This window comes from Electrophorus electricus, chromosome 4 (assembly GCF_041902795.1).
Source record: "Electrophorus electricus isolate QZ-2024a chromosome 4, ASM4190279v1, whole genome shotgun sequence".
In the NCBI taxonomy this organism is placed as follows: Eukaryota; Metazoa; Chordata; class Actinopteri; order Gymnotiformes; family Gymnotidae; genus Electrophorus; species Electrophorus electricus.
The window spans coordinates 36,581,952-36,598,343 of NC_137500.1; the positions used below are offsets into that span (position 1 = coordinate 36,581,952).

At 43.6% G+C, this 16,392-nt stretch overlaps 1 protein-coding gene across 8 annotated transcripts in view; it reads left to right on the forward strand.

Moving 5' to 3' along the window:
- The first annotated feature begins 357 nt into the window (after window positions 1-357).
- Window positions 358-16,392, forward strand: part of fign (fidgetin) — a 44,211-nt gene continuing 28,176 nt past the window's right edge. For 4 of the 8 annotated variants that reach the window (XR_014123444.1, XR_004777091.2, XR_014123446.1 and 1 more), the window contains exons 1-2: window positions 358-501; window positions 1,459-1,493. The gene's annotated coding sequence lies outside the window, so the exon portion shown is untranslated. Of the gene's footprint in view, window positions 502-802; window positions 1,494-15,055; window positions 15,148-15,505; window positions 15,532-16,392 lie in introns of those variants that run through there. The other 4 variants (XR_014123443.1, XR_014123445.1, XR_014123442.1 and 1 more) reach the window with 3 other exon arrangements.

The window sequence follows — 16,392 nt, forward strand, 5'->3', positions numbered from 1 at the left end:
TATTTCTTTTGGCTTACACCGAAAATTACATTGTTTTTAAAATACATAGGCTCAATTCAATGAAAACATTTCAGCATCAGAGTTCTGAACTGAGTTGCTCTATGCAATTAATCTGTTTATACATATTAACTCATAATTCAAAATAAATGCAACCTCTAAAAATGGGAAACGCCGTAGCCGCTTATAGACGAGTTTTTTCTTTTTTTAACTCACTTCACGGAAACCTGTGTTTAAGTAAACCTCGCCGTGACCCGGGCAGCCTGCTTTGAATTTGGCTCTCTGGCAGAGCGCATGCGCAATTTGCAGCGTGTTGGCTTCTGTACAGCAGCTGTTTAGGGTTTGAAATTCCAACATGGCAGAGCCAGTGGTCAGTCTTCCCCTTACTAACTTGGAATGGTTTCAAATCGCAAGCATCTGCGCTTAACCCGCACGACCATTCATCAGCGAACCTGTCGGATCGATGTTGCTCTAACCTCTGAGGTGATCCTGTCACACACACAGGTAAGAGTTAATCCTGCTATTCCAACGATATTAACAGTCTAAAAAGCATCGGAGCTGCTGGACTACGGAAGAGCGCTTGCTTTATCGCATAGCATGCCTCTGAGTCGCTCCCATGCACCATCCAAAAACTGCAGATCCGTATCCGAGTCCGGAATTGAATTTGATATAAAATAGGTTTGCGTAGATTGTGGAAGGCAAAACGCGCACCTGGGTGGGTGAAGTTGGATATCGCCGAGTGATAGTTGGATTGTACTCATTATCATAGCATTAGGTCTTTGATGAGAAAGTAAGAGACGGGTGCGGTTAGAATTGTTTCAAAGTAACTTTTTCTGGCAAAAGGCTGGTCAGTGCATGTAATATTATTCCCTGAAAAGTTTTCCGTTTTTCTCATGCCAATTTGGCATTTTGTGTTACATGACTGTTTAAGGGCAGCGGTCGGCATCAGAGTGTAATCTGTTTTTAAAGCTAAGGACGTTATGCTGAGGGAGTAGTAGTTCATAGCATAATTTGATGTCGGTTGAAGGCGATCACTAATCTATCTCTATCCCCGGTAGTTTTAACCAGACGGTGGAGCAAACTGACATGAGCTTGCTGTCGTGGTCATGTGTTTTTATCCGACCAGTCTCTCCCACTCTCCGTCGCGCTCTCTCTCTCTCTCTCTCTCTCTCTCTCTCTCTCTCTCTCTCTCTCTCTCTCTCTCTCTCTCTCTCTCTCTCTCTCTCTCTCTCTCTCTATCTAAGCGTCTCTCCTCTTACATGTTATCCAAGAGCTTTTGTTGGTTTTGCCTTTTGCTTAATTATATGCATGTAGGTTAAATGAATACCTGACGAAAAGGCCCCCGTTTCACGGCGGTGAAATTCGAGAGCGCGGAGGAAAAGTGGCTGTATTGAAAACCGACCTTTGGAATTTCTCCTCGTGAAAATTCCGATTCTGTTTTTTCCCCTTTCCTTGTTTTAGCCCGGCAGAGATGATCAGTACCACCGGTGTGTATGGTAGGTTTATGTTTGTGTCATTTCAGTAGACTAGCATGTCTTTAGATTTCCTCAGGTCGCATGACTGATTTAAATAACGAAAATAATGTGTGTTTATTGAAACACTAGTGATAGATACCTGTTTGAATGTTTTTCCAATCGCAGATTTTAGGACTGAAAACTATTTGCAAAGTGAGCTTTACATTATTTTTATAAACTTGTAGCGTTAGTGAATTACTCAAAAATATAGACATAATAATAATAATAGCCCAGTAAGTAATATGACATTCATCACATTAATCATAATGTAGTTTGTATGTTTTCATGTGCGGTTGTAGGAGTCCAGTTTCAGTTGGGGACGTTAAATACATTTCGGAATGTCATTTTTTATTCTTTATTTTTTTGCCTTGACAAGTTGGCATGCGTCTTTAGCGTTCTCACTATGCACACAATGACGATTAAGGGCACATAGTAACCGGAAAAAGCAGAAAAACTCAACTCTCCAGATTTGGAGATGGAATGAATAGAAGCCTCTTTCAACTCATTGTCATTATAAAGCCGGCAGGCCTGCAGTCGTATTACACTTCACTAATCCTTATGAATTTGGAGAAACAAAAACAGAAAATGATTGTTTACTGCAAGTTTGTGTAAATAAGTTGTTGTACTTGCTTATTTGAAATAAGCAACAGTGTAATGTGTGTGTGTGTGTGTGTGTGTGTGTGTGTGTGTGTGCGCGTGCATTTTGTGACAGACAACTTTCCTAGCTTTTCTTTTTAGATAGCAGTCATTAGATATTAGAAACTCTCTGGGCAGCACCAACCTGCAGCCAGTGTTAGAAAAGGTCCCTGTGCGGCTGCATTCGCATATCCGAGGCAGAGAAAAGTTAGCAACAATTTCCTGAATGTGGCACATGCATTATTCAGCCTAGCAATGGCGCTTCATCCATCACCAGTGCAGAGCAACACTGCAAAGCCTTTTGTAAAGAGCAGGTTACAGTATGCACGACTGTGTGGTTCTACATCTCACAGAATTTCAGATGAATTCTCCTGTTTCCTTAAAATCTTGCTTTATGGAGGTAACGTTCATTTCTGTGTGATTTTCTTTCTTGCTTGATGCCTGTTTCACCATTTAATATGTCACACTTGGACGTTTTAGTATGACAGGAAGTCAATATTGTTCTATTTAGAGTTACAATACTGTTATAACAGTAATATTTAGTGTTTTAATTTTTCAGTTGAATAAAGTCATGAATCTGATTAGCAATTTCGTTAAAAGTTGTTGGAGTAATTGTGGAGAGTGTTTTGCTGATATCATCTGTCTAATCTTTTTTTTTTTAACATGTATAGGTTAAAACCATTCAATTGTCCTGAAAGCATATTATTGCTAGGTGATAATGAAAAAGTGATGTGCACATACATAGCATTTACATTTTGTTATTTAACCACACAATTAAAATAATCAGGCATAAACTCAAGGGTGTTTGCCGGTCCTCTTCAATAGGGAAATGTACATTTACATTTACATTTTGTATGCTGAAGTGTTTTGCTGCGGTGCATTTTCATTAAAGTAAGCATCAGCTTTTTTTTCCCCAGCCATTAGATGTATGATACCTGTGCTAGTAAGACAGATGCATGGTTAGTTTTCGTGAGTGTTAGTTGAGAAGGTCTGCTGGCCTAATTTAAGGTGTGTTAAATGTGTAAAGGTTCCCTGGCTGTCCAGCCTTGTGATGTGGGCGTGTAACCAGAGAGGGTTGCGTTTTGGATAGATGTTTGGATGGTTTGAGGCTTTTGTAGTTGTAGCACCGTGGGGCAGGTCAGTGGGACGTGGATGGTCCGAGCAGGGCTGTTTATTTTACACCTCTGGGGGGTGGAGCCACCGTGCTCTGCGAGGTCAGGCACAGTCCTGATTTATCCCCGGGTCCTGCCTTTATCAGCACGTTAAGCAGAGCGTGCGCTTGATTGGGCGGGCGGGCGTGCGCCCGCGTGTGTTGACATGAAACCTCATGTTGAGTTTTACGGTGTGCTTGATGACAGATGCTAACCCCTCCCCCTTCCACCACCCTCTTTGCTTGATGTGTCTTGTGTTGACATGCTCGAGCAGGCGGCCTTGGGAATACACACCTATGGAATACACACTGCTGCAGCGAGCACAGCTAGCCTTGCTGCTGCTCCGCTAGCGTGTTGATGGTTGTGTTGCAGGACATACTGAGAATGTGCCAGCAGGTGCTGTGGAGACTCTCACACACCGCTTTTCTTCGTTAGAATTTAATGACCTACTAAAAATCAGTTGTTCATTTATCGCAATGAGGTATTTTCTTTGGTGTTTCAAATGTGATGGACATTTTGAGAAGTGGTTTAGGAGTGGGTTTTTTAACAGGCTTTGTTTAAAGTAAAAAATACACCTTCCCTCGTGACTAGCAGGAGTGCCATTTCTGCTTGACAGAGACAAACGGCAGATCATGTCTAAGATGTTATAAGACTCACATCAGGTTTTAATGATCCCACTATAAATTCACAATAGAAAGAAAACCCCTCTCGGCAGCCGCACGATATAGTTATTCTATATTATACTCTGCTTTTGCCCTATATAGCATGCTTGAATGCTTGAGTATCTGCATTATTTTACATTCAAAATCTGTTGCATTTTTTTAGGAAATTATTATTGGAACTGGTACAAATGTAATATTTTTGAATATGGATGTTTTTATATATTTGTCCCCCTTAGTTGTACTATTTGTATTCTATTTTGCAGTTGCACTTATACACATTCATGTTTGCCCATCAACAACTGGTGGACTTTGATGGTGAATGTTGTAGTGGACAGTTGTGTTCATCTTTAGGTTATATATTGATACATAATGTAATATTCTAATTTATATTCTGATTGTGAATATTTGACAGGACTGTGTATAATTGTTGTGGTCAAAAGGAAATTTGCCTTTTTTTTCCCAAGTGTGAATAACGAGTATGAATATGAATATTAGACTTCACTACCACACACACACACACACACACACACACACACACACACACACAGACCCAAAGACATTCACATACACACCCACATACAAAAATAGCTTTTTATTAAACCCTTGTTTGGTTTAAAGCTGTTTCACAAATTTTTTTTTTGTGGGAATGTGTCCTCCTGTTGTTTTCAGTCCCGAGAAAAGTAGACAGAAACCAGAGGCGGAATTTTTTACGTTTCACCTGATCCCTTTGACACTTGAGTAAGGTGACATACACATAAACGGTGTTGGGTTAACACTTTCCAGAGTCAAATTTACATCTGTAGGAGTTAATGTAATGCTTGTGATTTTGTGTACCTGCATCTTAGGACTCATTTGCTGGTAGTTTGGTTAAAAGAAATGGAGAAAAGGCAGCAGTATGTCTGTGCTCGGCGAGCAAGCACCGTCTTTCCTCTCGGGATTGTTTGTATAAATGAGACTGACAGTTTTTATCTCAATCTAATGGTGACAATTAAAAGAAGCTTGAGACTAAGGCTGCTTGCTGCTGGACGAGCACCTTGGGAGATCTTGGGGGCTGTTTCAAATTGATGAAACACTCATCCGCACAGACGGATACATTTGTCAGTCTCTGTAACAAATCTTATTCGCCCCCACTCCCCTCCCATCCCCATTCCAGACAAAGCCCAGCTCAAATGAAATCAGTACCGGGTTGTCATCTTTAAGCAAATATGTTAAGTGTTGTCTTGTGTGCTTTTCATCTGAAAACGAAGGAAAAACCCCTAGGGAGAGAGACTCATGCAAATACAAATCCCATTTCTACAACAGGAGGGCCCCTCTCTCACTCCCCTGCCCGTCTCTCTCTCTCTCTCTCTCTCTCTCTCTCTCGCTGTGTTTCTCTCTCCCATGGCAGCTGGCTGTGTTATCTTTGTGCGTTTCTGAGTGCGCTGTCAGTCCTCTCGCTGATCTAAGTTGGGCCGCATTAGAAAGTGGTTGCAGCTGTCTGTTGCTATACTGAGAGATGTGTGCTCTGCAGCAAAGATGAAGGACCTCGAATCCTTGACATGTTCCCTCTGCTTCCCCCTCCCCCAGACTCCCTCGCGCACACACACACACACACACACACACACACACACACGTGCGCACACGCACACACACGCATACACACACGTGTGCACGCACGCACGCGCACACACACACACACACGTGTGCACGTACGCACGCGCACACGCACACACACACGTGTGCACGCGCACACACACACACACACACACACGTGTGCACGCACGCACGCGCACACACACACACACGTGTGCACGTACGCACACGCACACACACGCACACATACACGTGTGCACGCACGCACGCGCACACACACACACTTTAGCTCATTTGGACACATGCTGTCTGTCAGCTCTCAGCGAATTTTTTTTATTTTTGGTGCCTCACACAATCCTCTCTGCGATTGACAGCCTATGGGGGTATGTTTTCTGTTTTTTTTAAAAAAAAAAAATGCATATTGTCCATTATCTGTGCTGCGTTCACATGCTCCTGCTATGCTTGCCACGCTGTTCTGCTGTCCAAGCAGAGATTATCTCCAGAGTCATGGAGCAGAGTAGAATTTCTCCGCATGCTTCAGGCCCTCTGCCGTTCTGGGAGAATGATGCATGAGCACTGAGCGGTAGTTAGCAAACAGTGGCAAACAAACTGTCAGTTAGGCGCTGTAATTAAACAGATCAAACCAATTGGTTATGAAGTGTTATGAATTTTAGAAGCATTTGACTAAGCAATTTAGTTCCAATTGTGCTACTTAAACTGATAAGAGCCTGCTTAAAAAGATAAGAATATCAGCTTATTTTTGATTGATCAAACATTGTCTTTGTACTATAAGAGTATTGTAAATGCTGCACAAATGCATCCTAGAATGATGAGGAGCTAATGTCAACAGGGCTTGTTCTTCTACCTCTAGATCAGAATGTTTAATCAGTGCCGAATGTGATATTTCACAGAAACATGAACACAATACTTTGTGCACTCGAACATAAACAGAATCCTGTGCATTCAAGCTCATCTCAGGGCGCCAGTCTGTGAATAAAGGTCTACTCTGATTTGTTGATTGGTCTTTTTTTAGCTCGTTACTCAGCATTGATCACTGTGGCTGGTAGTGTAATTTTAATTCACATTTTCAAGCAATAACTTCACTTATCCTTATTTTTTTTTCTTTAGCTCTACTCATACTTTTGGTGAGATTTTGTGGGCTTCCCATGTAAAATGCTGTGTGTGTGTGTGTGTGTGTGTGTGTTGTTACATTTTTCGATCAACAGCTTGATCCATAGCTGCATGGCAGTCTAGGGAGAGAAGCACTGAAATCCATAGCAGTAACCATGATTGACAGATTGCCATAAATATGTTGCTGTGCACACTAGACTTCCATTCATTACAACGCATCGCCAAGGCAACACAACCTGACAGCATCATAACCACAGCAATCATGTTAAGCTGACATCAGGATTTGAGCTGCTCACATTCCAGTTTGGGATTTTCCTGCTTTCCACGATGGATCGCATCAAACCGATGATGAGGACAAAGGATGTCAGAAATAGATGGTGTGGCATTTTATTTAGGAATAATGGAGCATTGTTAGCCAAGTTATATTCGGTCTGAAAGTCTGAAACTGTCAAAGTGCGACAGCTTTCTCAGTGGTACATGCCTCAGCATCATCAACAGACACAACGTGTTATTTAATTTCATAATGTTTATACCGATGGACCGGGCAAAGAATGAACAAGCCAGCGGGCTTTTATGGATTTTGCGCACAGGGAGAAGTTGTTAGTGCGGTTCTTGACATAAGTGAGGTAGACCATTAAAACCAAGCATAACCAAAGTCCTTAGCTCTGGTCCCTCCTTTTTTCCCTTCTGGCAGCCCATACAGTGAGCTGCTCCTCACTGGATCTATCTCCCTGCCCATAAAGCACAGAGACAGTGGAGAGAGTCTGTTGGGGATTGGTTTAGAATAGCCAATCCCCAGGTGGGCAAAAATAGGTGTAGGAGTGATACGTTTAATCTGGCCTTCTCTAAGATATCCCCCCTGCATCATCAGTAATTAGCATACCCCCAGTGGCAGGAGCTGAGACAGCTACCTAAATCACAGATGTCTTCATTTCCCCCGTTTACATTCTAATTAGGCGTTACAAACTTTTTGATTCTTAATGGTCTTTATGAAGGGAGATTTTATCCCTTTTACTTCAAGAGGAAGCAAGCAGACACGCAGAGAGAATGAGGGAGAGAAAGAGAACGTCTGTCAGGAGACGGAGCTTTAATTCCTTTTCCTCTTTACACAGCTCTCCTCTTGGAGATGCATCATTTTTTAAATAATTCTAAGCTGAAAATAATTATTTTTGCACTGGCCTAGAGAACAGGCCTAGTGCTTTTTGAATATGTTTTTGATGCATGGCCCGAGAAGCCACGTGTTGTGCCAATGATGAATTCGCGGGTACTATTGTTTTGTGAATTAGATTTTGGAATGACATTGGCAGCTAACCATGAAATTTTGTGATGGCACAAGAGTGAAATCAAAGCTTTTTTTCCTGGCCTGATCAGGAAGCAGTCCAAAAACAGGGTTTCTTTTAACCCTTGTCTTGTGCCGGTTGTCGCCATTTAAAGTAATTCCTGGCATGTTGTGGAAATTTCACCGGTGTTTGTTGCTTGCTTAGGGCTCCCCCTGAATTGTGAAATCGAATGACTCGTTCACAGGTCCACCAAGACCTGGCCCACTGCAGAGCAACTGTTGCTATAGAGTGCGGCACGTCAGAGGTGCAGGTGCATTGGCCGTGGCAGTCTCTCTCTGCAGGAATATGTGCTCTTATCGTCGAGGAGCCTTGAAAAACGAGACGCGTGTTTTCGGCCCTCCTTCAAGGCGTTTTGCCGTGCGCTCCCGAAAGCATTTCCGTGGCTACTGAAGTGTGTGGAAACGTAAGAATACAAGAAATGAGAAATAACGAAATGATCACAACGTTGTCTGGAACAAATGTGGTCTAGTGTTGACGCAAGCACCTTGTTTTAATTTAGTTCTATTTATTTATTGTTGGCTGTCTTCCTTGGTCACATAATGTTCATTGCATCCTTGCATTTGTTTCTGTGTTCCATCTTCTATGTATGGAAAAAAAAAATTGAGATTGATGTAAAATTGTCAGACAGCTCGTCTCTTATTGCCTAAAGGGTACCCTGCAAAAAGTCACCTGGTTTCTTCCAACAAGCGGCGCTTGCTTTTATTGCAGGGGGCTAAAACCACTTTTCTGCTGTTCATTTATGTGATGTTTCTTGACATTTAAATTCATGGAAGGCCTTGTAAATTACACTAAGCCAGGAAAAAAAAAAAAAAAAAATGTGGCTGCAGAAGATCACAGCCATTCCAAGCTTAGCTTTGAGAGTGAATTATATCATCTAATGAGAACATAACATTGTAATTAATGTATTGAAATTAGCCTCTGAGAAAAATTGTCCATTGATATGCATGACAGAAAACATTCATGTGCTTGAATGAGAGTGCCAATATTTTGGCTTCCTTTTTCCTCATTCCTCATTGGCAGAGGCAAAAAAGAAAAGCGGAATCCTTCAGGAATGATGAATTGAGTCATCACGTTCAGCGGCTAATTGTCTCAAATTGATATTTTGATGTACTACTAAAGATCACATAAAAGCAGTCAGATCTTAATTAGGACGATGATCATAGGGAGATGCGCGCGATTGCCCGCCCCGCTCCACTCCGCGCGCCGCCACGCTAACTTCCCACCGCTCCATTCATCCTGGACGGGGCCGGAGGGCTGACAGGCTGGCGAGGTGCCAGGGATTGACGGAGAGAGGCTCTGGGGCGCGGGGGAGAGGTGCCGCGCGCCGCCCGTCTGAAGGGGGTGCAGGCCCAGTGGAGGGCCAGAGAAGCTGGAAAGGGCGGGGCAGAGAAAGCTGCTGGTAAACCGCCATGTAGGTTTATGGTGTAAGGCCTTCTGACGGAGGCATGCCGGAAGCTTCCGGGAGCCTCGCAGAGAGATCAGCGCTTAACGTCTACGCTCGGACGCGCGAGAGCTCTTGGAGTGGGGGCTACACCCGGCTAGAGCTCCGGGGCTGCTGTCAGGATCTTTAGACCAGCGTGTCTAGGTTTCTGGGTGCTGTCCTAGGCAATTTATGCTCCAAATTAAAAGAGAGGAATGGAGAAGACAGCTTTATGATATCCGCATAACCTTCCTATTTGATCGTAAAATAGTTCTTGTTTCACTGAAATAAGTGACGCTCGGGCAGGTTTGCATGTTGAATATTTAAACGCCTCCTGCTAACAGGCCGTGGCCGTGTGCCGAGTGGAGTGCCGCTGGTGGTGGAGTCCTAGCAGCGAGCTGTGGCCGCACCAGAGTTCCTGCCTGCCTGGTCTAGCTGGCAGCTCAGACTGGAGCCTTCTGAACGTCGGCTGGTGGGGCGAGGGCCCAGTGCTAATGATGGGCCGTAATGTAATTATCTCATCTCATCCGTCTGCGGAGCAGCACTTTTCAGCTGTCGCGCTCACCGGCACGCGGCCGACCCCGGCTCACCCCGGCTTTTTACTGCCCTCCTCCTCTCTCGCTCCCTCTCTCTCTCTCTCTCTCTCTCTCTCTCTCTCTCTCTCTCTCTCTCTCTCGCTCTCTCGCACGCTCGCATTCCCTCCTGCTTCCACGCCGCGGCTTAATATTCAGCCTCCGCTGTGCTCCCCGCGCCGGTGGGTCCTGTCCGTGTTTGTGTCAGGATCCGGAAAGGTACTTTTCAGGTTAGGTGTGTGGACCCCCCCCCCCGCCCCCCGAGGCTCTGTGATTGTTACGTCGCAGAAGGTGCTTCTGAAGGAGCCTTAAGAAGCAGGCATTGTGCCAGGAGCGTATCCTGTCATGTGGGCGGTCACTGACTTTAGTGACAGTCATGGAGCAGGAAGTGACTTGCATGTTTGACTTCAGCTTTGTTGAAGAGAGAAGGATCTCTAGACCAGCATTTCTGCCGCCACAAGGCTTCACTTCTTCACCTCTCCTCACCATGTAACATCTCACACCTACTCCTTATTTTTAATCTGATACTCCCCAGGATAATCCACCAGTTGTTTATAGACGCTTCTAATTATAGAACCTCTGAGATGCTTTGAACCATTTACTATTCAGGAATTTTTAAAACAGTTACCATTTATTACAGTGAGATGTAGTTTGCATCTTCACAGAATTTACATTTAACCCTGGCTACCTGGTTTACTGATTAAATACCCCGTTGCTCATGTGAGGACCAATGGAAATATTTGCTCGACGCTATTTGCATCTGCTAAAATCCCCATAAATTATTAAAGCAAATTTGCATAAGAGAACGCTGTATAAGCGTCGCGTGTGCCCGTGTCGGAGGAGTGTTCCTCATGCATGTCCTCCAACTGAAGTAATTAGAAAGTAAATGTGCATTTGATGAATTTAATTGTTGAAACTGCCCTGCATGCATTTTTTGTGTATGATTATGCATTCATATTATATGAGCAGCAGGGATGAAACGCTGGCCGTTGCGTGCCCTGTCCACCTCGGTCCACTCCTACTTTAGTGCCAGATGAGCTTTGTCAGCCAGGGGACATTTCACCGTCCTACAAGGGATCAGTTGCATTCATGCGAGCTGTGGATTTCTTTTCCTTATTTTCTGAAGCATATACTCATTAATTGTTACTAAACAAAAGGCTATTGGTTTGTGAGTCAGTTGATTAATTATGGCCACGTTTAGGGCTTCGAGCCCCAGCCGTGGAGGGCTGTAATGATCATTCCCTGGGGTCCTGGATGTGTTTTTATTTTTCAGAATGTCAGAAGAACTGCCCCCACCCTTCCCCACTGCCCCCTCCTTGCTCCACCACCTCTCCATCCCTCCCTCCATCTCTCCCCCCTGATCCTTTTCTCGTTCCGTTTCCTCTTGTCACTCCACTCTTTCTCTCTTTTTTTTTACTGCGTTTAAAGAAGTCCTGAAACTGACCCTGTTTCCAATTTGATTTCAAATGAGCCTGAAGGTTTCTCTTAATGAGATTCTCATCCAAACCACTATATAATGTCTGTACAGTATGGCTAAATATAATCATAAAATGTGTGTGTGTGTGTGTGTGTGTGTGTGTGTGTCATATACATGCATATACATAGAGTTAGAGTGAGTGAGTGAGTGAGTGATTGACAAAGGAAAGCCGTACTGCAGTAGGAAAACCATGAAAGCTTTAATGGAAAGCACGGATCAGAGTATGGGTTACTGGGTTACTCCAGCACAGCCATGCTCAGTAGGCTACCACACTTGTATACTTGGAGGTGATGTTTCAGCGTTCCTGTGCGAGCTACTTTACACTGCGGAGGCGGAGTGTAAACATTTCCTTGCCTCTGAGGTCAATGAAGAACATGGTCATTAAATACTTGCTGCTGTGATTGTTACAAGCTGCGTGTCTAGTACAAGTGATTGTTTGATTTTAAAGATATAAACACATACCAGAAGTTGTCATTTTAAAAAATAGCCTTGAAATAAAAATCAGTTTAAAAAAAGGAGTTTATTTTTGTTTTATATCATTTTATTGCCTGCCTTACAGCAGCTTACTGATCTTAGCTTTCTCTCCTTTTTTTTGTTCCTTAATGTTTTCTCATTGTGTTCTTGCAATTCAATCTTGTGCTATAGCTGTCTGAAACTTCCTTTTCATAATTACTGAAAATTGAAGACAGAGAAGGTGCATTATAGGCAGTTGTGTGTGTGTGTGTGTGTGTGTGTGTGTGTGTGTGTGTGTGTGTGTGAGTGTGTGTGAGTGTGTGTGAGTGTGTGTGTGTGTGTGTGTGTGTGTGTGTGTGTGTGTGTGTGTGTGTGTGTGGTTTTCCTTCAAGAGATGTCTAAAAATTTCCTTTGGTAGTCATAGTTTGTGTAAACCGATAAGATAAAGAAAAGGGGGCATCATTTTTATCAGTCATTTGTACAGGGCACATAATGTACATTGTTGGTCTAGTGTTGCCCCTTAAATTGCCCAGTCTCCTTTAAGAATAAGCTTGTTTAGAATGTGGCCTGCTTGACAGTGCCTTTAAGTGTCCACATGGAATTAGATTAATTTAAACGAGAAAGAGCAAATGGGGGGGAAAGCAAGCGTTCATAAGGAGTCCAGCCTCATCCCCGAGGTTTATGAGGGCTGACGCCTCCGTTGTGCTAATTATCAGCGGAACGCCATGGGGAGTAATGTTGACTCTGCACCATCCAAAATAGCATCTCCACAAGAGAGCGATGCTCCACACCTCTGAGCTCAGCTGCTCTTCTCTGGCCTTGAGAGCAAGAGACAGAGCGAGAGGGAGAGAGAGAAGAGACTGAGAAGAGACAGAGAAAGACTGAGGAGAGGAAAGAGAGACTGAGAAGATATAGAGAGACTGAGGAGAAAGAGACTGAGAAGAGACAGACAAGCGAGAGAGGGGGGGAGAGAGAAGGAGAGAGAGGCCATGATCTGAATCACTGCTGTGAATTGCTCACAGTTTAAAAGATTTCATATTTCAAGTAAACAATGAGCCTGAGTAACTGAGTGCTTGGCTGAAAGATGAGGGGCAGACCTCGCTCTACACTCTCCTTTTCCCCACTGCTAGCTTAGGTTTTGGGTTTGAGTTCTGGCCCACAGAAGTAGCTTTTTCCTTCATTCCAACCCAGTGCGAAATTTCATTCCCCACATATTTTTAATGTTCCCAAAAGCCTTTTGCCTCTTTGTTTCCATTATTCATTTCAAAGTTATGTGGCTGGGAGGCCAGGGGGGGTGAAAAATAATTTTGTGTCTGACGAAATTTATGTGGAGCCAAGTCAGCGCTTTATGCAAAAAAAAAAAAAAAAAAACCTCACTCTGCTTCGAGAGACTGTGGGGGTTGTGCAGGAGGCCAGAACATGCTCGCGTGTGTGTGTGTGTGTGTGTGTGTGTGTGTGTGTGTGTGTGTGTGTGTGTGTGTGCGTGCGCACATGCGTGTATGTGTGTGTGCGTGCGTGTGTGTGTGTGTATGTGTGTGTGTGTGGCAGGCTTTTGTGTGTGTGTGTGTGTGTGCGCGCATGCGTGTGTGTGTGCGTGTTTGTGTGCAGGCCTGTCATGCTGTCACCGAGTCCTAATGCCTCTCTCGAGGGGTACCTGGAGGAGAGCCGTACCCAGCCGGGCTGCCTTTAGCGGGGCGCCGCGGTGACACCGGCTTCCCACCGAGACTGAAGGTGTCACCGCATGTATGTAAACCAGTGACAGATGACTGCAGACACACAGGCTGCGGGATCGAGCGTGGAGGGAAACTCTGCTTCTCATCTCCCTTCACTTGCAACTAGAGCACTGACAGAGCGAAACAAAACAGTGAAGCCCTGTGCCTTCCTCACACACACACACACACACACACACACACACAAGCTTGCAGCGCAGCCCCGATTACAAGCCGATTTTGACTACAATCTTGCTTAGAGGCATGTAGATTTGCAGCCGTGTTGTGAGAAAAGGGACCTGGCAGTAATTGCAAACGAATGAGGATTTGGCGAGTACGGGCCTCGGGCGTTTTTTCTGGGCCAAAGGTCACAGCGGTCAGTGTTACACTCTCCTCAGCCTTACTTCAACCTGCTCTCTCTGGAAATAGAACCTGCAACATCACACCGTCGCCAGCACCTCGCAATACAACCTCTCCGTTGCCCCTAGGCTGTGCGTGCGTGCGTGCGTGCGTGCGCATATGCGTGAGTGAGCACTGTCAGTCTCCGCTCTCCACGTAAGAAGCGAGTGCTTAGATTGAAACCTCAAACCAAAAAAAAAGATATTTTAACTTTAATGAGATGTAGTATTGTAATATCTCTGACCCATAATCTTATGTTATTCTAAAAACTGGCCAAAGATAACCTCTTGGACACGTTTAAATTTCAAATAAAAATTTTTTTTTGAAGATTAATCTGAAGTATCTATTAGCAAATGGCTCCTGAAGCATTTGCACACCAGCCTCGCTTTTCTGAGATGCGATAAAAAGAGGCCCCATTGTGTTTAAGGAAGAAAGATAACACTGTGGACACTGTCCAGGCATGACAGAGACCACCATTCACGTGATGAAGGCTAGCATAATGATGAGCGCTAAAAAAAGAAATTCTACACTCTTAAGACCACATTACAGTTCTCTGGATTCGTATTGTGCATGTGAACAGCTGCTTCATTTAAATTATTGGTTAATTTGCCATTAATTTGCTTCATTTGGTTGTCTTTCAGTCTCTGTTTATTACATTTTGATAGATTTTTTAATATTGTTCACCACTCCTCCAAACTGGGCTTCAGAATCTTGTAAGAAGATTATTCTGTTTTCACAGGTCTGTTTGACAGGCTGTGTCAGATGAACTCCTCACTCCTCACAGGCTCAGTGGACCTCTAAAAAATAGAATTTATAAGTATAACATATAAGTTGCATAACATAACCAAAAAGAAATTGGTTAAATATTTTGTATACAGGTCTATGCCTCTCCCTTTCTATTATCAGAATACTGATTGTTGTTTTATGTTGCCAGGGACATCTCTGCATCTCTGTTTGTGTGTGTGTGTGTGTGTGTGTGTGTGTGTGTGTGTGTGTGTGTGTGTCTGTTTGTGTATGTGTAGTTTTTTTGTTTTTTTTTCTTAACAGGTCACGTTATTTTTAGTGGCTTGCAGTGCAAGGAAACGATTCTCATTTGAGCAGCGGCTGACCCCAGGTTGTGTATATTGATGAGTGGGATTTGTTCCTTAATAGAATTGTATCTAATTAATTAGCTTATAATTGGGAGAATACAGAACATGCAAATCCAGCACATTCAGATTCAATCACTACTTAACTGCATAAATAATTGTACATTCATTTGGTCTTAATGGAAGGTGGCCATTCTTGAAGGCCTTTTGTAGTTTATTTGAGCTGATAATCAGTAGCGAAGTGAATGCGTGTTTGTGTGTGTGTGTGTGTGCGCATGTGTGTGTGTGTTAAAACCAGTTTAGTAACCGCACATCTTTTAACATTTCATTACACTGTGTAAAGACAAAGTATTACTTTCTTTGTGTAAATGTATTTGTATGTAGTCTGCTGACTGCACCCTGGGGAGGAGGTAAGGCACCTGTTACATTCGGCCATTTGCTTTCTCTTCTCTTAATCACAACAAACCAATTCTTTTTCTTTTCGTTATCTTCTTTTTTGTTTCTAACCCATGTTTTGTTTCTAAGCCACCTCCAGTGCCTGGTCCTCACGGTTCGCTCCCCACAGTCTGGCTGTCCTTCAGGACTTACTCCGTCTAAAAGCTCTCACTTTACTGGCATTAATAGAGGCTGTGAGGCGACCCAGCGTGCTGGGGACCTGTTTGGCTTCCCCCCAGCACCCTGTCTGGGGTAAAGAGCCATAGGCCGAGCGACTCTGTTCGTGATCCGTTTCATGCACAGCAAGAAAAACTGCTTGATAAGAAGTGGGCCCACTAAATAAATAAATGAATAAATATTTTCAGTTCAGTATTTATCCACTCTGAAGTGCAGTTGTGCTGTTAAGCGGAGGTTCGGACCGTGGGCTGTGATCAGAGCCCTGCCAGGAATGCACGCTGACGCTGCCTTTGTGGCTCTTAAATAGAGCCGAAAGTGGGGTGCAAATGAACGCTATTAATATTTATTAACACTCTGGACCAGGAGGTTAAAAGCAGCATTTTTGTTTGGCCGTTTGATTTATTGTGCTGTTGATGGGCTACGCAGACAAGGGGATGAAGGTTGGTCACTCTCTGACGTACTGGTAATAGGGATACATGTGTCCATGCCGTTCTGAAAACGTCACATTTCGTTATGCACATGAGTTGGATACTTAACTTGATACTTAAGGTGATTTGTAATTGATTACATTTATCAGATGCTGCACTTTTAAAACTAAGTTATATTAAAAGATGCTTCTTGCTGCAGGAAAAACAATAGTCGTTTTAATATTATAAAAT